Source organism: Ahaetulla prasina, chromosome 1, assembly GCF_028640845.1.
Source record: "Ahaetulla prasina isolate Xishuangbanna chromosome 1, ASM2864084v1, whole genome shotgun sequence".
Classification (NCBI taxonomy): domain Eukaryota; kingdom Metazoa; phylum Chordata; class Lepidosauria; order Squamata; family Colubridae; genus Ahaetulla; species Ahaetulla prasina.
Window position 1 is genome coordinate 208,209,107 of NC_080539.1, and position 24,597 is coordinate 208,233,703.

Consider the following 24,597-nt stretch of genomic DNA (forward strand, 5'->3'; position numbering starts at 1 on the left):
CTTTTAAAGTTAAGATCTCAGTCTTTCAAAAAAAAAAAAAAAGCTGTTGAACTATATCACAAGGAAACAAAGGCTTCATCTTGTAGGAGGACAGTAGTGTCTTAAGATGACTAAAGGCAGACACAAGTATAGATCATACCAAGATGTGTACTCCTAATATTAATCTCAATATAAGCACTTTTAATCAGGCTGGGCACCCTTTTAATAGCAATAGCACTTAGTCTTATATTCCGCTTCATAGTACTTTTACAGCCCTCTCTAAGCAGTTTACAGAGTCAGCATATGGCCCCCAACAATCTGGGTCCTCATTTTACCCACCTCGGAAGGATGGAAGGCTGAGTCAACCTTGAGCCGGTGAGATTTGAACTGCCGAACTGCAGCTAGCAGTCAGCTGACGTAGCCTGCAGTACTGCACTCTAACCACTGCGCCACCTCGGCTCTTTTTAAAATTCTTTTTACAGAAATCAAGGTCAGCGGAGTGCTGGGAGATGATGTAGATAAGTTCCATCTTTTGTTTTCAATGGGATCAGAGTGTCATTTAAAAAAAAAAAAATGTTAGAAATTTTAATTTCCAGCTCATTGAACCCAGCATCTTGAATTGAAACCAGAAACCTCCTGAAGGTCAATGCAGGTCATACATCAGTGGTGTAATGTGCACATACATTGTATATCCCAAACTCTGCTGGCTTCTACACCAGCTCCAACACATCATGAACCCATTGCAATATAGCAGTGGTGAAATGCTCCCGATTCGGACTGGATCACGCGATCCGGTAGCGATGGTCGTGGGTGGTTCAGAGAACCGGTAGCAAAAATCCCTAGCCCTGCCCCCTGCCCCAGCTGAGCCATGCAATCATCAGAAGTTTTTTTTTTTTTACTTTTAAAAGCATTTTTTTCTTTGGCCGAAAAAATGCTTTTAAAAGTAAAAAAAAAGGCTTTGATGATCGAGCGGCTCAGCTGGGATCCTTTAAAAGCTTTTTTAAAACAACCTCTTTGGCTGAAGAGGTTGTAAAAAAAAAGCTTTTAAAGGCTCTGGCGATCAGGAAACTTCAGCTGAGATCGTCAGAGGAGCCTTTTAAAAGCTTTTTTCCCTCTGGTGATCCCAGGTGAAGTTGCCTGATCGTCAGAGCCTTTTAAAAGCTTTTTTTTACAACCTCTTACAACAGCCCCCGCCCATGCCCATGCAATTGCCCGGTCCCCACTTGCCTAATTGCTGCTTCTTTCGGGCTCGCTAAGCCTTGCTTCGGCTGCTGTAATCAATTGCATCAGCTAGCAGCTGAATCTGCCTGCCTGCAATCCATCTCATCAGTGAACAACTCAATCTGCCTGGCTCCAATTGGGGAGGGGAGCTTTAAAAATAGTTAATTGGGGTTTTTTTAAGGAGTTTTTTTTTAGATAGCAATTTAAAGTTAAGGAAGTTTTAAATTTAGCTGCTTTTATCTAAAAAATAAAATAAAATAAAATAAAATATTTGTGCAGCTTTCTGAGATTTGGTGTGTTTCTGTAGCGTTTCACTCTAACTACACAAACACACAAAATCTCACAAAGCTGTATGTGACATTGTGTGTGTGTGTGTGTGTGTGTGAGTTGTGTTGTGTGTGTGTAAAGTGTGAAAGTTGGTTTTTGAGCTTTTTGTGGCTGTGTGAGGTTCCTGCTTGTTGCAAGGGCCATTTTGGGAGAAGTGCAGCTTGTTTTTACATTGTGTGTGAGTCAGTTGTGTTGTGTTGTGTGTGTGTAAAGTGTGAAAGTTGGTTTTTGGTACCTTATTGTTTTGTGTACTTTGTTTATTATTTTTATTATTTATTGTTATTGGCCATGCCCACCCAGTCACCTGACCACCAAGCCATGCCCATCAATTAAGTCACACCCAAAGAACCGGTGGAGAAATTTTTAGATTTCACCCCTGTAATTCTTATACATGCTTGACAAACAAACAAACAAATAAATAAATAAGTAAGTAAGTAAGTAAATAAATAAATCATTTGTCCAACTAGGTTATGATTCCTGTTAGAAGAACATGATGTCCCTTATTCCTATAGCTCAGGGTTCTTTGGTATGAGGGCTGCATATTTATCTACCCACAACACATAATTCTTCAATTCCTCAAAAGGCAGAGGTATATCCTGTGTATTAAGCTTAGATGTAGTATGGCTTGAACATTAAAGGAGGAGATGGTTTTTTTCTGTCTTGCCTGTGGGGAGAACTATGAGTTTTATGAAGGTGAAAACAGGAAATCCTGTGCTTTCCTTTTACTAACTTTGGGACAATATTTGAATTTCAGTAGTCTGTATGTTCCAAAACAAAAAGGTGCATATGTTGTTTTTATAATACCCATTGCTATAAAACCAGATTGCAGCGCAATAAAACCAGATTAAATTACACGTAAATTTCCTGTGTGATGCCAAGTCACCTTGGCTGATTCCACTTCTTGGGAAGCATAGAGCCTATATTTCAAAGTTTATGCTACCACATCTGAGCTGACTGATTATTGGGTAAGACACTAGGCAGCTAAGAAACATTATTTTAACGTTAGTTGAGCTATAAAATACCTGATTTCTCCCAGGAGTTTCAGTGAATACAATGTGTTGGAGAAGAGATCCTAGTTCCATTAAGCTTGTTTTACAGCTCTCTTTTTGGTAGAGCAGCTGAAAGGAAGGTACATATACAACATAAATTGAGTGTAAAAGCCTACAGCTTTATTAAACGAAAAAGACAGAACTAGGAAACTACCTATGTAAGCTTCCTTCTGATAATTTTGTACGGCGAATGCTAGAATAGGCATCAAATGAACACGTATCTATTTAAACATAAAGTCTTCAGTCTAAGAGGACTCAATTGCTACATATATATTAACTGTCAAAGGTGTAGAATGTTGCCCAGGTCAATAGCTTGTCCAGTAAGCTAATGACTGGTGTTTTACTATACTGGCAAAGAGTCGCAGCGATGTCCAGAAAACATCTATTCAAATCTCAATTCTGTCACATGTGATATTTTCTTTTTGGGGTGGGGAGGGCTATGCAAATTTTTTGTGCCAACTGTAATGCAGTAAGGGGTTAATAGTGTCTAACCGCACAGTTATTCAACCTGTCAAATCGCTGAGTGTGACTGTCATCCATTCTTCTGCTCCAGATAAGGAAGGGACTAGTTCAGGGGTGAAATACAGCAGGTTCTGACAGGTTCTGGAGAACTGGTAGAGGAAACTGTCGTGTCCCACTCCTCCGCTGACGGCCGGGTCAGGGAAATCCGAATCAGACTTGCCTCTGCAGCTCTGCCCAAAGTCCTAGCAAAGTCCTCAGAGCAGGCAGGAGACCAGAAAGTGACTTCAGCAAGATAAGTTTGACTTTGCCTGACTCAGAAACTGCCAGAAAGCAGATCCTTTATATAGGCCATGGGGTGTGGCTCCATGACTCAGCACTCATTAAGGCCTGCCCCTCCCTTCCTTCTGTTGCCTCCGCCTATCCAGTCTTCTGATGCAAGGGTCACTCCAATCAGCAGCTGTTGGAAATAAACTTTCCTCAGGCTCACATGCTGTGGAGGAGGGGGAGGGGTCTAGCTGCTCCGTTTGCCTGGGCATGGAGCCAGGGCTGGGGCCGGGGGATGCTCCCTCCTCTGCAGCCTGCTTGGGCATGGAGCCAGGGCTGGGACTGGGAGGTGCCCCCTCCTCTTCAGCTTGTTTGGGCATGGAGCCAGGACTGGGGCCAGGAGGCATACATTCCTCTGTGTTCGGGAGCAGATAAGAAGGCCCCGGCTGCTGTGAGAGCGGACAAGACACAACAGAAACTTTGAGCAGTTCGGAGAACCGGTAGCGGAAACTTTGAGCAGTTCGGAGAACTGGGTAGTGGAAATTTTGAGTAGTTTGGAGAACCGGCAAATACCACCTCTGCCTGGCCCCAGAGTGGGGTGGGAATGGAGATTTTGCAGTATCCTTCTCCTGCCACGCCCACCAAACCAGACCCACAGAACCGGTAGTAAAAAAATTTGGATTTCACCGCTGGATTATTTTTGAAAAGTGTTGCTTCAAGATAGAATTTTAAATGCTCGCACATCTGTGTAGTTGAAGATACACAGTTCTGTTGAATAATATTAACCTTTTATTAGCAATTTTTACAAGCTGCTAATAAAAACTCTCCCATCTTTTAATTAGATAGTTTTACATGGCTTATTGTATTAATATTTATAAACCCATTAAAAATTCTCTCATCAGAAACATTAAGGAAAAAAAACCCCTTTAGAATTGTTTTATTTATCTATGTTCAGGGGCCATTTAGGATTAATGGATTAATTTACCTATTACCAGCAAACATGGTATTCAGGTTTTTGTTTTTGTTTTGTTTTACTAATAGAGAATTTTTGAAAAGGAGGAAGTTATACAAATTAAAACTCATGTATACAAAAGTCAAATCCTTTGCTAGTCATTGTTACTTCTTTTTAATTGTTTTCTCATTAAATTTGAATGCTTCATTTATCAGTTATATTTAGACCCACCAAAAACAATATTCTTGATTTAAAAACATCTATAAAAATGCCCATGATATAGGTATAAAATAAATAAATACATGCAAGACAACCAATCAATAATCAGTGTCATCAACTCATATTCTCTAATACGGTATAATTTGACTTTCTACCAGCTATTAAAAATAGTGTCTAGGGGTGGCTAAATTTCTGGAGTTGAACCATCTTCAAGCTTCCACCTTTCTCATCTCATGAAATGGGGAACCACCAGAAATTTCTCCTGGGATATAGGAGTCAGATGGATCAGAATTGAAGAAGATGGAATGGCAAATATTCTGGATCCAATCCATGTAGATCTTTGAAGGTTAAAACCAGCACTTCAAATTGCACTCGGGTTAATTGAAAATTAATTTAGGGCTCAGAGCACAGGATATCAACAACAGGGCCATCCTGTTGACCATTCTGGACTAGTTTTGAAAGAGAATTAATGCAGGGCCCAGAGCATAAGTCACCAAAGGCAGGACCATTCTGTTGACCATTCCCATGCAGTGGTCCAAATAGTGGTAAGGACATCAATTATAGACACAAGGCTCTCAGTTGCTCATCCAGTAGCATCCATGAATCATGAACCTGCTCAGCCTGTTGATGATACTATCCCCTTCATTACCTTCAAATAGTTTCATAAATGTTAAAATGCAGAATGAACCTTGCAACTGCCCACAAGTGAGTGCTCCTGAGCCAATTTCTCTCACTCTCACACCATTGTTGATTTCAACTGCCTATTGAGGAAAAAGTGGAACCATTGCAAAGTAAATTCTCCTTTCTTTGCAGGGATATTATGTTTGCATTATTGCTATTGAAATAATGTATCAGAAACAAGGAAAATAAAGTTATTCAGAGAGCAGAGCCAGCCAGTTCAACAGCTGACGAGCTCAGACATTTGTTGTACCATTCTTATTTTCCATGGACCTGAAGAAGTGGAATTAATTTCGCATATTTTCAGCTTATAGAGGTTTGTGGATGAATTTGATTAAATTATCCTTTGGAAACTTGCATAGGGTTATGGCCTGATTAAAGCTGTGTTCCTTGGCACCTCAAAACACTGGAGTTTGTGCATTTTTTTAAAAAAAATGGATTTAGAATTGTATAAATTTGAATAGATTCTGCAATTCTGTTTTCATTGGGAGAAGGCTTTGATTTTTCTCTACCAGAAAATCCCTGGTGAGAAGGATGCTAGCTGGAATGAAATCATTTTTCCCCAGGGGTAGGGGAAAATTAAACTCAGTTTTGAAAATGTAGACTAAATGCAATGTGGATTCTTTATTGTATTTTTTTTTCCCCACAGCAAAAATGCCCAGGATTCTGCTGATTCTCCTTTGTGGCATTTCCTAAAGTGGCTAAGTTACCTTATAGCACCATGTACTGTAGTTGTATTGTAATGCAGGAAGTGCTACAGAGAATAAGACCCTCTATGAAGAAAGTATTTCTGGTGTGAGGTATTTGAGTCTGGTGATCAGTCAGGCTAAGTGAAGCATACCGGGGCTTTTGTATATGAAATGTAATAGCAATTCTGATGGCTTAGAAGCTAACTTGGAAGGCTCTTCAGAAACATTCGAAATATATGAGTCAGAGAAATAGAGATATATTATGGGAATGGTACAAGGCACCTAGCCTATTCAATTATTATGATTTTTATTATGAGAATATAAAGCAGTTTGATTTTTAATTTGCAGGCTTGGAATCGCTAATAACTAAATCACTCTTCCTCATCTGATAGTAGATACCATTTTGCTTTTACTAGTTGTTACATTGGGCTGGGTACAGTATCTTCTTTCTTCTTAACAGTCTAACTGTATACATATTGGGGGATAGTATACATTTCTATGTCATCTTGTGCCTGATAAATGTTAATTATTCCCAGAGTTCATAATTAAACAGATCAACAGATGCATGACCCAACATTCCCCAGTCGTACCAGCAATGAGTACAATGACCTAACACAAATAGATTTCACAGAATATAATGTTGAAAAGGCCCTTCGCAAACTGAAACCATCTCTATCTATTGGACCTGATGGCCTATGTGCATACTTCTTAAAAAAGCTTTTCACTAATATAGCAGAACCCCTAAGCATAATTTTTGAAAAAGCTTTCATGACCAGCTCCCTTCCCAAACTTTGGTCACTAGCCACAGTCATCCCTGTCTTCAAAAAAGGAGACCCCTGCCTAGTTGAAAATTACAGACCAATCTCTTTATTTATTTATTTATTTATTTATTTATTCATATTTTTATACCGCCCTATCTCCCTAGGGACTCAGGGCGGTGTACAGCCATATAAAAACAACATAAATATACAAAGTAAAACATTAATCTAAAAAACTTATTAAATAGGCCAAATATTTAAAATAGACATATAAATAATAAAACCCAATTTAAAACCAAATCTAAAATTTAAACAATTAAAATTTAAAAATCTAGTCCAGTCCTGCGCAAATAAATAGATGTGTCTTAAGCTCGCGGCGGAAGGTCCGAAGGCCAGGAAGTTGACGAAGTCCTGGGGGAAGCTCGTTCCAGAGGGTGGGAGCCCCCACAAAAAAGGCCCTTCCCCTGGGTGTCGCCAGATGGCACTGCCTAGCTGACGGCACCCTGAGGAGTCCCTCCCTGTGAGAGCGCACGGGCCGGTGGGAGGCATTCGGAGGCAGCAGACGGTCCCGTAAGTAACCCGTCCCTATGCCATGGAGCGCTTTAAAGATCATTACCAAAACCTTGAAGCGCACCCAGAAAACCACAGGCAGCCAGTGCAGTCTGCGCAGGAGAGGTGTTACATGGGAGCCACGAGGGGCTCCCTCTATCACCCGCGCAGCCGCATTCTGAACTACCTGGAGTCTCCGGGTGCTCCTCAAGGGGAGCCCCATGTAGAGAGCATTGCAGTAGTCCAGACGAGATGTCACGAGAGCATGACTGACCGTGCATAAGGCATCCCGGTCTAGAAAGGGGCGCAACTGGCGAACCAGGTGAACCTGGTGAAAAGCTCTCCTGGAGACGGCCGTCAAATGATCTTTGAAAGACAGCCGTCCATCCAGGAGAACGCCCAAGTTGCGTACCCTCTCTATTGGGGCCAATGACTCCCCCCAACAGTCAGCCGAGGCTGCAGCTGACTGTACCGGGATGCCGGCATCCACAGCCACTCCGTCTTGGAGGGATTGAGCTTGAGCCTGTTTCTCCCCATCCAGACCCGTACGGCTTCCAGACACCGGGACAACACCTCAATAGCTTCGCTGGGGTGGTCCGGTGTGGAAAAGTACAGCTGAGTGTCGTCAGCGTACAGCTGGTACCTCACACCGAAACCACTGATGATCTCACCCAGCGGCTTCATATAGATGTTGAACAAGAGGGGTGAGAGGATCGACCCCTGAGGCACCCCACAAATGAGGCGCCTCGGGGCCGACCTCTGCCCCCCCGTCAACACCGTCTGCGACCGATCGGAGAGATAGGAGGAGAACCACCGATAAACGGTGCCTCCCACTCCCAATCCCTCCAACCGGTGCAGCAGGATACCATGGTCGATGGTATCAAAAGCCGCTGAGAGGTCTAATAGGACCAAGACAGAGGAATAACCCCTATCCCTGGCCCTCCAGAGATCATCCACCAACGCGACCAAAGCCGTCTCAGTGCTGTAACCGGGCCGGAAATCGGACTGGGACGGGTCTAGATAGACGGTTTCCTCCAGGTACCGGGGTAGCTGACATGCCACCACACTCTCTACAACCTTCGCCACGAAGCGAAGGTTGGAGACCGGACGATAGTTACCTAACACAGCTGGGTCCAGGGAAGGCTTCTTGAGGAGAGGCCTCACCACCGCCTCTTTCAAGGCGGCCGGAAAGACCCCCTCCTGCTGCGTCACCTGCAAAGTAATGGAATCAATCATCAACCAATCCATTATCCTCCACCTAGAAACAACCAACCTACTCTCTAATAAACAATTTGATTTCAGAAAAAAATTATCCTGTAATTTACAATTTCTGCACTGCAAAAACATATGGACTACAAATCTTGATCAGGGCAAAGCAATTTATATAGACTTCTGTAAAGCTTTTGACTCTGTGGTACATGACAAACTTCTCCTTAAACTAAAATCCTATGGCATCTCCGGATCCCTCCACAATTGGATAACAGTGTTCCTGTCAAACAGACAAGTGGTCAAAATAGGCAGTGCCCTATCAAATCCTGTTCCTGTCAATAGTGGCATTCCCCAAGGCAGCGTTCTGGACCAACACTCTTCATATTATACATTAATGATCTCTGTGACCATATTATAAGGAATTGTGTTCTCTTCGCTGATGATGTTAAACTATTTAACACTACCAACAATACAGCTACCCTTCAAAAAGGCCTTGACTTTGTGTTGGAATGGTCAAAAACTTGGCAACTTCAAATCTCAACCAGCAAATGCTCTGTCTTACACATTGGAAAAAGAATCTGAACACTAAATACAAGCTCGATGGACATTACCTTGTAGATGACCCCCACCCTGTTAAAGACCTTGGAGTTTTCATATCAAATGATCTAAGTGCCAAAGCTTACTGCAACTACATTGCAAAAAAGGCTTTAAAAGTTGTAAACTTAATCTTGTGTAGCTTCTTCTCCAGAAACCTTACGCTACTAACCAGAGCATATAAAACATTTGCTGGACCAATTCTTGAATACAGCTCGCCTGTCTGGAACCCATACAACATTTCAGACATTAATACAATTGAGCGTGTTCAGAAATATTTTACAAGAAGAGTTCTCCACTCATCTGGAGAACAAAATACAACATTATCATTACAACAAAATACCTTATGACACCAGACTTGAAATCCTGGGTTTAGAAAATTTAGAACTCTGCCGCTTTTGACATGACCTGAGTTTAACTCATAGAGTCATCTGCTACAACATCCTTCCTGTTGAAGACTACTTCAGCTTCAATCACAACAATACACGAGATTTAAGCTTAATGTGAACCGCTTCAATCTTGATTGCAGAAAATATGACTTCAGTAACAGAGTTGTTAATGCCTGGAATGCACTACCAGACTCTGTGGTCTCTTCCCAAAATCCCCAAGCTTTAACCAAAAGCTATCTACTATTGACCTCATCCCATTCCTAAGAGGTCTGTAAGGTGCGTGCATAAGAGCACCAACGTGCCTACTGGTCCTGTCCTAATGTTTCCTTTGATTGTATCCAATTTCATATAGTTATTAGATACTTATGATTATATTTATGCTTATTTATCGTATAGTTATTTCATGCTTATGCTTATATATACTGTTGTGACAAATAAATAAATAAATAAATAAATAAATATTATAAGACAAAGTTAAGTTTCAAGAAGCTGCTAAGTTTACTATAAACATAGAATTATACTAAAAGTGCTGGAAATTGCTTCTCTGCAGAAATGAAAAAATTGTTCAGACAGTAACTAAGTGATTAATTAATGAAGTATTAGTTGCTAGGTGTTTGATTCTATAATACACCTATTATTACCATTTCTATTGAAATAGCAGGTTGCACTACCCTGCTTCCCCCAAAATAAGACATCCCCTGATAATAAGCCCAATCAGGCTTTTGAGCACATGGCAATAAGGCCAAGTGCTTATTTCAGGATTCAAAAAAATATAAGACAGGGTCTCATTTTCGGGAAAACACGGTAGTTAGATTAACTTAAATGTTGTAGAATACAATCGTAGTCCAAGATGAAGATTCCTCTGTCTAAGTTTATATAATATTTAGTAAATCCATCATTGACCTGTCAATACCTTTCTTGTTGGTATATTTATAATATTCTGTAATAATAATAATAATAACAACAAAAATAATAATAATAATATCACACAGACATTGTAAACAATGGCAACAAAGTAGCAAAAAATGAACATTGGAATATTTGCAAGAAATATCACTTACCTACAAGCAAAAATTGGTGGGACCACAAAACAAAGAAATAGAAAATAAATTATTATACATAAGACTATGTTGTAAGGATACCTTATTATTAAACTGTATCTGCCTATCCTAGGTCTCTGGAAATGAGACAATAGGTGGAAAAAAATTCCAAATCCAGTCTAAACATCTGGCTGACTGTGCAACCCTCATAATAAGGCAATATGGATAGAAATGGGATGGCAATGATATTTAAAAAGGACATAACTAAGGGTGTACTCAGCTATAATTCAGTAAATGATACAATCATGGTATTAGTTATATTGGATATCTAGAGAACATTAATGTTATGCCCCTAATATTTTAACATTGATAACATCAACCATAACATTAATTTATCAAAGATAAATTAAATCTTCTACTGCAGATGCAAATGTGGAAAAGACTTTGAGAAAATCTATGACAACTTGCAAGAGATAATAAATGCAACATCTGGACCTGATGGGCTGCTGCTAATAGGTGATTGGAATGCCTAAATCAAACGAATAGAGGAACAAGTAACAAAGAAAGATGTGGTTGGTTAAATACAATAATGGAGGAAATAGGTTATTAGTGCTTTGTGAAAAGAACTCTTTGTTCATTGTTAGCATTTGCTTCAAGCAATGTAAAGGCAAGCTCTACACCTATTAATGTCAAATACACAATTTAAACTCAGAAAATTAAAAGTATAGATGTGCCTGCAGGAGATACTGTCAGAATGTAAGATCAGTGTAAGGTATGGATTCATGTACACTTAAATTATGTACAAGAAAATCTGAGGAACCATAGGAAGAGACAAGAGACAATTTGAACAATGAAATAGAAAAATATTCCTAAATTTTCAAAGAGGAAAAGATTTAAGTGATTTTTGTAAGATAACAGCCAGGGAAAACTGGAGGATGAATGCCTTGAGCAATAGGAAGGATATACAGCATCTGAATGCAGACTTTTAACATCAAAGGACAAGAAAAGACATGTCAGTCAAGAATATCAACAAACACAGGGGGGAAATGAAAATGAGATAAATGTATAAGAAGATTAGACAAATCACAGGAAATTTTACAACTAAAGTAAGAGTACTCTGGGAAAATATATAATCAAGGAAAATAGATGAAAAGAAAACGTAAAGACTACACTGAAATCCAATACAAGTAGAAGTAGAACAAGAACAAAATGCATAGAGAAAGAATTTATTATACCAGAATTATTTGCCTAAAATTGGCTATGGGCTCCAGATAATCAGGACTTGAAAATTTATTATAGATCCAGATTGAAAATAAAACAGTGTAACAGTAACATCCAGCATAAAGTGCCTTTTCTTCTTATGGAAGAAAATAAGGGGCAAGAAACAACTGATAAGTTCTTAAGCATCAGGCAGAGATGAAATAATGAAGATTTCAGGAAAAGAAGAAGTTAAAGTACTAACAGTTTATGAGAAGATAGGAAAGGTCCTTAAGCCCTGCAAATTGTGAGTCTGGCATTTCTGGGAGTCAAATATAATTACTTCTTTGCTCTAATGGATATGATTGTATTTATGGAACTAATCCACTCATAATTCTGAAACATGTAAAAAATGAGCTAAAGGTGCTTGCAGAATTTCTGGTTCACCAGAAAGCATAAGCTGAAGAGAGGATATATAGGTAGAAATTGGTCCAGAGTGCCAAAATCTTCCATCAATAGTTTTTCCCATTATTGCTGGGGTCTATATTCTTGGGAGACAAATACAATAGGAGAACCTAGAAATTTGTGTATGATTCCAGAATCAACCTGGGTTTAAAAATAAAAATAAATGGAAATAAAATGAAATGAAAATAAAAATAGAAATAAAAATATCAGCTAGCATCAAGTGTATTGATTGCTGATGCCCTCCCGCCTTTTGAGTTCATTTTATTATAGGACAAGCTTTGCACATTTAGGGCAGTTACTTTCAGAGTTACCTTTCATAGTACAAAGGTGATGCTTTTCAGTTGGCTCAGGGTAGTAAAGTTGACCAGGTTATACTAGTGCAAAATGTCCTGAATCCCCACATTATAAACAAAAGTCTTGCATGCATCTACATTACTCTAGCTCTATAGGTCTCAGCTTTCTATAACGTGTATGGGCTTGATATTAGAAGATTCTGATTACTGAATGAAGGGACAAGGAGGAAAGACACAGAGTAATGGCATCTCTTTTTCCTGTATATTCTATATCATTATTCTTTGAGTCATTTGTCTATAGTCAGGTGGTACTGGAATAATTCCTCCAAGGTTCCTGGAGTGTATTATTCATTCAGCTCAGGCCACAGTTCATCAGCTAATCTTCTTTAAATTTGTCACAATAATTCATTCCAGCTCATCCATTAAGCAAAGAGTTCAAAATTAAGTATACAGTGTATGCTTGTATATAGCGTTTACCATCATAAATAGCAAATAACATGATTGGCTGTGGCTTGCTTAATACAGTCGTCAAAAGTTGCTCTTAGTTAGACAAAAAGTCCAAGTATAAATTCTTTTCACGAAGTCTCACTGAGGAACTCCACATGTCTCAAGGAGATGCGTAATTTACATTAATAATGAAACCTTAAGTCTTCAAATAAATTTCCTGGAACAATATTACACAGAGACTAAAGAAATCGTAACTAATAATATGAAGATCATTATAATAGGGGCCACTGTCTCCGCAGTTGGCAAGCTGTTTCGCAGGATACATAACTTACTTAGTGGTCAAAACTATGACAAAAGACCTGTATCTAGAATCTCAAAATAAATGTGCTAAATGATGGAATTAATTATCAGGGTTAGTTGTATTTCACTGAATGTGTGAGAACTCTCCCTGTCATGAATGATAAGTATCGTATATATATCTATGACAACAAAGTTCCAAGTAGTTAAAACAATGGTTTCCCCAGAGACAGAGTTGGCTGGTGTAATTGGAGAAACAGAGGGAGAAAGGAGATAGATAACTTCAGATTATGGATTTGGAGGCAGTTTATAAAAGCACAATGAACTGCAACAACACCAATCAGTTTATTCAAAAAATAAAATAAAATAAAAATAAAGAGTCATTATTTTTATAAAATAAAAATAAAGAGTCATTAGAGATACCAAGTACCAGGAAGAACATATGAAGTTTGGAACATGTGATTTAAGAAGTTGATTGACTAGGAAAATACATGTGTTTAGCAAGGATGAGAGAATGATTATTTATTTAAATTTAGAAAAAGAAGGCAATATATAACATAGACAGATGGGATCAAGGACATAGAATAGAATAGAATGGAATTTTTATTGGCCAAGTGTGATTGGAAACACAAGGAATTTGTCTTGGTGCCTATGCTCTCAGTGTACATAAAAGAAAAGATAGCTCCATCAAGGTACAACACTTACAACACTTAATGATAGTCATAGGGTACAAATTTAACACTTAATGATATAACACTTAATGATAATCATAGGGTACAAATAAGCAACCAGGAAGCAATCGATATCAATATAAATCATAAGGATTACCAGCAACAAAGTACATCCTGGATGGACTATCCAAGAATAGTTGCAGATTTTCATCAGGGACAGATCAAGCCAGAGATAAGCACCAGGGGTCAAGAAAGATTTGATGGCATGTAATGATAGGATAAGGGATGTGGTGGCTCAGTGGCTAAGACGTTAAGCTTGTTGATCGAAAGTCGGCAGTTCAGCGGTTTGAATCCCTAGTGCCGCATAACAGGGTGAGCTCCCATTACTTGTCCCAGCTTCTGCCAACCTAGCAGTTCGAAAGCACATAAAAAATGCAAGTAGAAAAATAGGGACCACCTTTGCTGGGAAGATAACAGTACTCTGTGTTCCTTTGGCGTTTAGTCATGCCGGCTAGAGTTGGGAACAACTAGCACATATGTGCAAGAGGAACCTTTACCTTTACCTTTATCTTTATCTTTAACTTTAACAATAGGATTTTTATAGATAAGGTTAATTGTGGGCCAGGAATGACTAGCACATAATTAATTCCTTGCAAAGTTAGAGTTCATTTTAGAGTTATTTTCTTTTTCTTTTCAGTTTTGTTTTTAATACTGTCGGATTTGGTTCAGGAATTCCTTTTAATTTCATCTGCTCTTTTCTTTATACCCCAGGCAGCTTGAAACAGATAGCAAGTAAATAAAGACAGAACAATTAAGTACTACCAGATGGTGAAAAATGCATGCTAAGTGCTTGGTTTAAATGGCTAAATGTACTCAAATGGCTGGACCTGCAGCAGAAGGCATCAAAGGGTTTGGAAAAGAAAACACTTTTGAAATCCAGGCCAATGTCATTAGTATACTATTTAATATCCTGAATCATAATTCTGGGGGAGGAGAAGCGGGGAGAAAAGCTGGAAAGAACAATGCTTTAATATCTGAGCTTGTATGTTTAATTTTCATTTGACCCAGTCAACTCAAAAGGAAAGTAAATGAGAAATGCAACACCACTGCTGAGTTGATGCAGAAGAATAAATCAAGAGCAGTTACTGGCTTATTAATTTAGGAGAACTGAATCGTTCAGTGGAAAAATCTACCGATTTTCTGGTTTTGTGAGAATAGGTAGGGCATAAAATAGGGAGGAAATAATGCATCATTTATTTTCCTTGGACATAAAATCTCTTTGTTTTGGTTATTTAATATGCAAAAGAATGTTTGCCTCCTTTACTTATGTCTCTATATCTGATAGCTCATAATTACCTCATTGTATTTATGAAGGACACTAAAAATGGATTTACACATACAGCAAAATGAGGTATTAGAAATAATAAAGAAAAGTTCCTTATTTATTCTTTTTCAGATTTATATGCTGCCCACTTCTTGTGGCTCCAGTGAGCTTACCACTGCTACGTACTGCTACTAAAAACATGTAATTATAAAATGCATAAATAACTTAAATAGTTGCAAAGCCTCATTAAAGAAAAAAAAAAGAAATAAAACATGTTTTACTTCTCTTCTAATAAAAGTGAGGGCAATTTCAAATTTAATGGCAAATTATTCCATAGTTTAGCCTCTCCTAAAGAAAACAGGTAGCTGATTATATTTAACAGTAACAACGTTAGAAGATACCTTGGAGGTCATCTAGTCCAACCCCCTGCTCACGCAGGAGATTTGTACTAGGGATTCGAACCGCCGAATTGCCAACCTTTCTGATTGACAAGCTCAATGTCTTAGCCACTGAGCCACCTAGTCAAGCTAATATAGTCAGGCTAATATTGCTAGATATCACCTTCAAATGATGTCCCATTGATGACTTTCGAGAAAGCGATAAATTGGACAGAAGCAAACAGTCTTGCAAAAAATTTTTGGTGTGTGTGTGTGTGTCCAACTCTGGCCATACTTAGACCCAATGGTTAGTATCTTAAGTTCAGATCGGAAAACAACTTGCAAACTGTTTAAATCTGGTAGCTCCTAGAAGTACCATTCAGATGATAGATAATGTTGGAGCCTATCGTATTAGCATATAATATTGTATGTAAAATGTGATGGATTTAAGGATAGCTTTTCCCAGTCTGTCCAGAGACAGTGCATCTGATCAGAACCAGATGGATAAGAAGGATATAGATCATCTCTAAATAGTACCCTCTTTGCTCATTCAAGATTCAATTATGGGCACACACCAGCAGCTTGGACATCACAGATAGTTAGCACTCCTCCCTTCTTTGCCAGTGAAGAGGACTTTTAAAAGGTCGCAAGTGCAGTGAAAAAAGTCCACTTAGCACATTTTACTCAGTGCAAATGGTATAATTATCTTCCGCTTGATGGATCATTGATATCCCTCCCATCTTTAAAAGACTTATTTTCTGTTATGAAACACTTTATTTTTAATTGCTTGCTAATTATGGTGGAAAGGAGAAAGGGAAGGTAAAAACACCTAAGCTAAAAATAACGCCCCCCCCCCAAACATCACTTCAATAAAAGCCTTCCAGTTGCCAGATAAAATATCCTCCATTTGTCATGCTCATTCCCTGAAATCATGTACATCTTTTTTCTTTGAAGAAAAAAGATATTCTTTCAGACTTCCCTTTTATCTCAGTTTAAGATGCTGTTTGTGACCCACTATGCAAAGCAATTTTTTTTCATCACCACTTTTTCAGAAATCAGATAATGCTAGTAAATTGCAGGAACCCTTATTTCCTCGCGTTTTGTTTCATTTTATTTTATTTCTCCTCTTAGGAAATCATTACAGGATTTAAAACACCTATGGATAAATCTCACAGAGCATGAACAGTGATCCCTTAAGTACCCTTAGTCCATCTTTGATGTATTACTGCTTAAAAAGAGTGGAGTCTCACTATGGTACTTATGGCGAAAACAGTACACAGAATCTTCTGCTAAAAAGCCCAGGTTTGGTTCTGGACCCAGATTTGGTTCACTGCAGGGGTGAAATCCAGCAGGTTCTGGGGAACTGATAGTGGAAATTTTGAGTAGTTCGGAGAACTGGCAAATACCACCTCTGGATGGCACCAGAACGGGGTGGGAATGGAGATTTTGTAGTACCCTTTCCCTGCCACACCCACCAAGCCACGCCCATAGAACTGGTAGGGAAAAATTTTAGATTTCACCCCTGGATCATTGTTTTAATTGGTTTTTATACTGGTTTTTAACATTTTTTCTTGCCCTTGTTTTTGGTTATTTATTGATATGAACTTTTTTTTTGTTGAAGGGACGTGGTGGCTCAATAGCTAAGACACTGACCTTGTTGATTGAAAGATCGGCAGTTCAGCGATTTGAATCCCTAGTGCCGCGTAACTTGTCCCAACTTCTGCCAACCTAGCAGTTTGAAAGCACGTAAAAAATGCAAGTAGAAAAATAGGGTCCACTTTGGTGGGAAGGTAACAGCGCTCTGTACGCCTTCGGCATTTAGTTATGCTGGCCACATGACCATGGCGACCATGTTTTTGGACAGTGCTGGCTCTTTGGTTTTGAAATGGAGATGAGCACTGCCCCCTAGAGTCAGGAATGACTAGCACATATGTGCGAGGAGAACCTTTACCTTTACCTTACTTTTTTGTTATTTTAACTCTGTGAGTGACCTCATAATACATGTGAGATGGACAGATAGACAGGCAGGAGGAGAACCACTGTAACTGTAAAACAATTCCAAGGCCCAATTCCACCAGGTATTCCTGAAAATTACAACCGTCCATAACTTCTCCATCATCATCTCCCTCCAGTAAGGGAGGCTGAAAGGCTGTGAAAAAACATAATTGCAAAGGTTTCCTGAGTGGGATTAGGGTTTCATCAGTAAGTTTTGTACGTTTTTAGGCAAGACAGATCCACTACCTTTAACATGGGACAAGTCTTTAAATCAGTAAGTCCTTAAATCAATCTCTTCCTTGCCATGAATATCTGTAGAACAGCATGACTGTAAAAGGCTACAAAAAGCAGCTCTTCTGAACTCAGTTCTGTTCTGGTTTTTATTTTATTTTTTTAAGAAGCAGACATGGAAGACCTGTTTTAGAACATGCAAGACTTTGTCTTCCAGGCAATCACAGCCATGCCTCAATTAACAGGAATCTGTTTCTGCCCCTTCACTTTTTTCTCACTTAGCCAGCCAAGGGGGAAAAAAAAGCTTCAACACAAGCAAGAGGAAGTGGGAGAGGCTGCTGGGGCTGGTGTGTCCCTGAGTTTCAAGATTTTTGTTAAGAGAAACAAGACCCCAGTTTGAGGAAGAAGACAGCAAAGAGAAGTTGGATCATAAGGAGACCATGAAGACAAGCTGAGGCAACAGTGAACATCCAGAAGGAAAGAAGAAACTGTCTTTGGATAAAAAAGTAATGAGAAAGAAGCCACTATTTGATGAGCTAAACGTAGCTATCAACTGTCTTGTCCAGCAGACACCCAGCCAAGAACAGTGGTAGAAAGCTGGTAGGATAAAAGTCCAGGAAACAGGGACAAGTTCATTTAACTTGAAATGAAAGTTGAAACATGGCTGGAGAGAATGCAGCCATGCTTAAAGACCAGTCACCAGTTTTGGCAAAGACTGTGTTAACAGCTTGATTTATCAGCAATTTTTATATGGATTAAACAGGAACCTGGAAAAAGAAAGAAACATTTAAGACTCAGGACTCAAAGCTAAAGAAAAGTACAAGAGCGTTTTAGTCAAAAGGTTAATAGGAATAAGCCTGAGGCTTTGGGAAATAGGATAAACATAGGAGCAGAAAATGGGATTAAGACTTTTGTAACTGTTGACTAACAAATAAACCCTGCTAGGGTCAAACATGGTCCTATTTATCATCTTGCTTTTTTCTGGAATATCACAAAATATATCTGTGACATGGACAGACGTTAAGCAAATAGGTGATGGCTTTTCTTTACGTTACTGTTTTAACTGGTCCTGTCATGTCCCACTCCTCCGCTAACGGCCGGGTCGGGGAAGTCCGTATCAGGCGTGCCTCTGCAGCTCTGCCAAAGTCCTAGCAAAGTTTTCAAGGCAGGCAGGAGACCAGGAAGTGACTTCAGCAATTCAAGGTAGACTTTGCCTGACTCAGAGAATGCCAGAAAGCAGATCCATAGGCCATGGGGTGTGGCTCCATGACTCAGCACTTATCCAGGCCTGCCCCTCCCTTCTTTCTGCTGACACAGCCTATCAATTCTCCTGAAGCGAGGATCTCTCCAGGCTCCAGCTGTTGGTAATTGACATTCCTCAGGCTCACATGCTGTGGGGGAGGGGGAGGGGTCTAGTTGCTCTGTTTGCCTGGGCATGGAGCCAGGGCTGGGGGCTGGAGGCACTTCAGGCCCTTCGTCTTGTTCGGCCTGTCTGGGCATGGTGCCAGGGCTGGGGCCTGGAGGCATGCCAGGACATTCCTCAGCGTTCGGAAGGAGATAAGAGGGGCCCGGCTGCGGGGAAAGCGAGTGAGACACAACAGGTCCTTCACCCCTGCAGATTTTTTTACCTCAGACATCAGTCTAAAACTGACATGTTGGTGATTTGTTCATGGCAACAGAGTCATTCTTCTAACGCCAGATCGCCAGCTCCTCATAAGGCGAAAAACACATCATTCTGTTCCTTGTTGTACTGTGACTTCAGTCAGCACTAGGTGGGAGAGTTCATGATTCTCCCAGGTTAGAGAGCTGAGAGAAATCTAGTGCCATCCTGGATCACTCTGGCTAGGTTGGGAAAAAGATTGCTGGAGAGTTGGGGGGTATCTGCAGCAGCAGGGAATCAAACTATGAATGGCTGGAAAAAGATTTAGTCAATCGGATAATGTTCCTATAGATCAGATGTGCACAACATACAGCTCACAGGCTGACCACTGCCCTTTAAGCAACCTTACGTAGTTGCCCTGTGTCTTTTGAAAATAACGAATACCCTGTGTCCAAGCACCCTTCCAGTACAAAGGATCCACTGCTGTTGCCTGTTCTTTTGTAAAAATATGCTGCCTTGAGTCTCCAGGCCTTACCAGCACTGCCAGCTGCCTTGAGTCTCCAGGCCTTACCAGCACTGCCAGCTCCATCGCTGCCACCACGCTGCTAGATGCTGAACTGCTGATAAATAAGCCTTGTTCGACTTTGGTTTGATGAGTGTTATGCAACCAGGCAATAAGAGTTTATAAACCATAGTCTGTGGCTCTGTTTGCTGAACAAATCCATTCCATAACAGTTTATTTAAAAAATAAAATAAAATAAAAATAAAGAGTCATTATTTTTATAAAATAAAAGTAAAGAGTCATTAGAGATACCAAGTACCAGGAAGAACATATGAAGTTTGGAACATGTGATTTAAGAAGTTGATTGACTAGGAAAATACATGTGTTTAGCAAGGATGAGAGAATGATTATTTATTTAAATTTAGAAAAAGAAGGCAATATATAACATAGACAGATGGGATCAAGGACATAGAATAGAATAGAATGGAATTTTTATTGGCCAAGTGTGATTGGACACACAAGGAATTTGTCTTGGTGCCTATGCTCTCAGTGTACATAAAAGAAAAGATAGCTCCATCAAGGTACAACACTTACAACACTTAATGATAGTCATAGGGTACAAATTTAACACTTAATGATATAACACTTAATGATAATCATAGGGTACAAATAAGCAACCAGGAAGCAATCGATATCAATATAAATCATAAGGATTACCAGCAACAAAGTACATCCTGGACGGACTATCCAAGAATAGTTGCAGATTTTCATCAGGGACAGATCAAGCCAGAGATAAGCACCAGGGGTCAAGAAAGATTTGATGGCATGTAATGATAGGATAAGGGATGTGGTGGCTCAGTGGCTAAGACGTTAAGCTTGTTGATCGAAAGTCGGCAGTTCAGCGGTTTGAATCCCTAGTGCCGCATAACAGGGTGAGCTCCCATTACTTGTCCCAGCTTCTGCCAACCTAGCAGTTCGAAAGCACATAAAAAATGCAAGTAGAAAAATAGGGACCACCTTTGCTGGGAAGATAACAGCACTCTGTGTTCCTTTGGCGTTTAGTCATGCCGGCTAGAGTTGGGAACAACTAGCACATATGTGCAAGAGGAACCTTTACCTTTACCTTTATCTTTATCTTTAACTTTAACAATAGGATTTTTATAGATAAGGTTAATTGTGGGCCAGGAATGACTAGCACATAATTAATTCCTTGCAAAGTTAGAGTTCATTTTAGAGTTATTTTCTTTAAAACATTGACTATAAGGTAGGACCAGAAAAACCCAATGTACCCAGAGGAGTTAATAACTTAGCTATGTGAGTGTAGCTTTATATTATTTTAACTGATTTTCACAAAGATAGATATTTACTTTTTACATCTTATCTGTTCATTATAAAGTATTTTTTCTATCTTAATGTGTGATTATTAATTATGCTATGTATTAAGTTTTTACATTATATTTTTGTACTATTGTACATCCATGGGCTTCACAAACTCTGCAGAACCTACTGAAGAACCATTTCGCGCCAACACCGTCCAAATACGTGCAACGTTTTGAATTTGGCGAGCGCAGACAGCAAGAGGGCGAGTCCATCAGCGATTACATGGCCGCCCTAAGAAAAGCCTCTAAATATTGTGGGTACCGAGATTTGGATGAGGAACTGTTGGAGCAACTCATCCGTGGGGTCAGGGACATTCGTTTGCGGAGGCGGCTGCTATCTAAGAGCAACCTAACGCTGGCAAACGCTCTGGACGAAGCTAGAGCTCATGAGATGTCCACCCAAGCAGCGGAAACCCTACAAAAGCCGCTCACACCAATGGCGAGCGCGAAATCAACTCCGGTCCACAACGAAGAAATCCAGACCGAATCAGACGGCGAGGATGAGGACGGAGTTTTCCACACCGGGAGACCGAAAAAAGAAGACCGAGATGAATGCGGAAGTTGCGGAGGGCAACACCAGCGTCAACAATGCAAGTTCAAGGACGCTACATGTCGGCGGTGCGAGAAGAAGGGGCACCTGGTTCAAGTCTGTCGAGCTCCCCAACCTTCCCGCCAAAAATTCAAACCAACCAATCAGAGCGCGGGATCGGCAAGGCGACCCGTGATTGGTCAAAACAAAAAGGGCGCGAAATCAAATCGAACGACCGTGATAGTGGGTCGTGCAGCGACCCGGGTAGAGAAGAAAATCTTCACAAAACCGAAAATCGAAGGAGTGCCGTGCAGACTGGAGGTGGACACAGGGTCAGCGATCACAATCATGTCCTGGGACACTTTTGCGAAAGCTTTGCCGAACATCGCCAAGCGCAAACTGCGAGCACAGCGGCTAAAAGTTCAAGACTACCAAGGGAATCGCATCCCTGTTCGAGGGGCAACATCCGTCCGCGTCGAGTACGGACCACACAAGAAAAACCTGCCCATCACAATAGTCGAGGGGACCCTGCCAAGCTTGTTGGGACTAGACTGGTTTCGAGCATTGGGCATGGGAGTGACTGGCATCTACAGAAACGACTTTAACCTAAAGGACGCCCTCATGGAAGAATTCGAAGATGTTTTCAAAGACTGCCTGGGCAAGTACAAGGGGACCCCTATTTCTTTCAACTTAGATCCTCAGGTAGCCCCCATACGGTTAAAAGCGAGGAGGGTCCTTTGCCCTTAAACCCAAGATTGACCGGGAAATAGACAAACTAGTCAGTCAGGGATACTAGTGCCAGTCGATCATGCAAATGGGAGACGCCAATCGTCACCCCAGTAAAACCAGATGGGTCAGTTAGAATTTGCGCTGACTACAAGGCGACCTTAAACAAAGCCTTGCAAAAAGCGCTTACCGGTTCCAGTGGTGCAACACTTGCTGCACTCGCTGGGGCAAGGGCACATTTTTGCCAAATTAGATTTGGCCCAAGCCTATCAACAACTGCCCGTAGACGCCAACACAGCCGAAGCCCAGACAATTGTGACTCACAAAGGTGCTTTCAAGTGTACCCGGTTACAGTTTGGGGTGAGTGTGGCACCGGGTCTATTTCAAAACTTAATGGAGCGACTTCTGCAAGGGCTCCCGGGGGTGGTCCCCTATTTTGATGATGTATTGGTGTCAGCCGAAAATTTAGACGAATTGGGGGAGCGTTTGAGAAAAGTTTTGGGCATTTTCCGGTCAGCCGGTTTAAAAGTTAAAGAGAACAAATGCCAAATAGGGGTAGAATCCGTAGAGTTCTTGGGCTACAGAATAGACAAGGACGGAATTCACCCCACTGAGAGCAAGGTCAAGGCAATAAGAAAGGCTCCAGCGCCCAAAAACAAAACAGAGCTACAGGCATTCCTGGGTCTAGCGAACTTTTACGCGGTCTTTTTGAAAAATAAGGCAACCGTTGCCGAGCCGCTACATAAGTTACTGGGAAAGAATGCTGTTTGGTCCTGGGGAAAGACGGAAGCTAGGGCTTTCGAGGCAGTAAAAAACCTACTCTCGAGCGATAGTTTACTGATCCAGTATCATAGCACAATGCCCTTGGTATTAGTTTGCGATGCTTCCCCCTACGGGGTGGGGGCTGTGCTCAGCCACAGGCTTCCAAATGGCACAGAAGCCCCAATTGCCTTCTACTCCAGAACAATGTCCTCTGCAGAGAGGAACTATAGCCAGTTGGATAGGGAAGCCCTAGCTATAGTCTCAGGAGTAAAAAAGTTTCACGAATACGTTTTTGGTAGAGACTTTGAAATTGTTACAGACCACAGACCACTGTTAGGGTTACTGGCTGGCGACCGCCCAACGCCTGTGGCACTCTCGCCCCGATTGACCCGATGGACTATCTTTTTAGCCGCCTACTCCTATAAACTGCGACATCGGCCAGGAAAGGAGTTGGGGCATGCGGACGCATTAAGCAGATGCCCACTGCCAGGGGCGATCGAGGACCCCACTCCGGGGACGCCCATACTGTTAATTGACTCTCTGGACTCTGGCCCAGTCACGTCTAAGGAGGTGGCTCGGGCGTCATACCGGGACATTACTTTGAGAACTGTAATTGGTTGGGTCCAAGAGGGTGGCCGCGGCAAGCGATTCAAAGAATTTGTCAAGAAAAGCGGGGAATTATCAGTGCAAGGGGGTTGCCTGCTCTGGGGGGATAGGGTGGTTGTTCCAGAGAAACTGAGGGGAAAAGTTCTGGAACTTCTGCACGAAGGTCACCCTGGGATCGTGAGAATGAAGGGGTTAGCTAGGAGCTATGTGTGGTGGCCCCTAATGGACAAAGAGATTAGCGACAAGGTTGGCAGATGCCAAGTGTGTCAGGAGTCCAGACCACTACCACCTACGGCCCCAATCCGGGAGTGGGAGAAACCCCAAGGCCCATGGTCCCGTATACATATAGACTTCGCCGGCCCCTTCCACGGCCAAACATTTCTAATAGTGGTGGATGCATTCTCCAAATGGTTGGAGATCATCCTGATGAAATCCACAACCGCTGAAGCTGTCATTTCAGCACTAAGGCACCTTTTCGCAACGCACGGGTTACCGGACACTCTAGTGTCAGACAATGGGCCACAGTTCACGGCGACACTTTTTGAGGGGTACTTGGCCGAGGAGGGCATCCGACATGCCCTCTCGGCGCCTTTCCACCCTGCGACGAACGGCCTTGCTGAACGTTTCATCCGGAGCGCGAAAGAGGGACTGTCCAGAGGTGGCACAGGTGATTGGCAATCACAAATCGACGCATTCCTAACGGTACAACACAGAACCCCTTGTGTGGCCACTGGCCGCAGCCCAGCAGAACTGCTGATGGGTCGAAAACTAAGATGCCCATTAGACCGGTTAAACCCGAATTACACGCCAGACGGGT

General features: G+C 41.1%; 1 long non-coding RNA gene across 3 annotated transcripts in view; it reads left to right on the plus strand.

Moving 5' to 3' along the window:
* LOC131201369 (uncharacterized) overlaps positions 1 to 24,597 on the plus strand; it is a 79,730-nt gene that overhangs the window by 27,468 nt on the left and 27,665 nt on the right. Inside the window, exon 3 of one of the 3 annotated variants that reach the window (XR_009155827.1) lies at positions 10,804 to 10,895. The exons of the other annotated variants lie outside the window; for them this stretch is intronic. This is a non-coding gene — a long non-coding RNA (uncharacterized LOC131201369). The remainder of the gene's footprint in view (positions 1 to 10,803; positions 10,896 to 24,597) is intronic. 3 annotated transcript variants of the gene reach the window in all.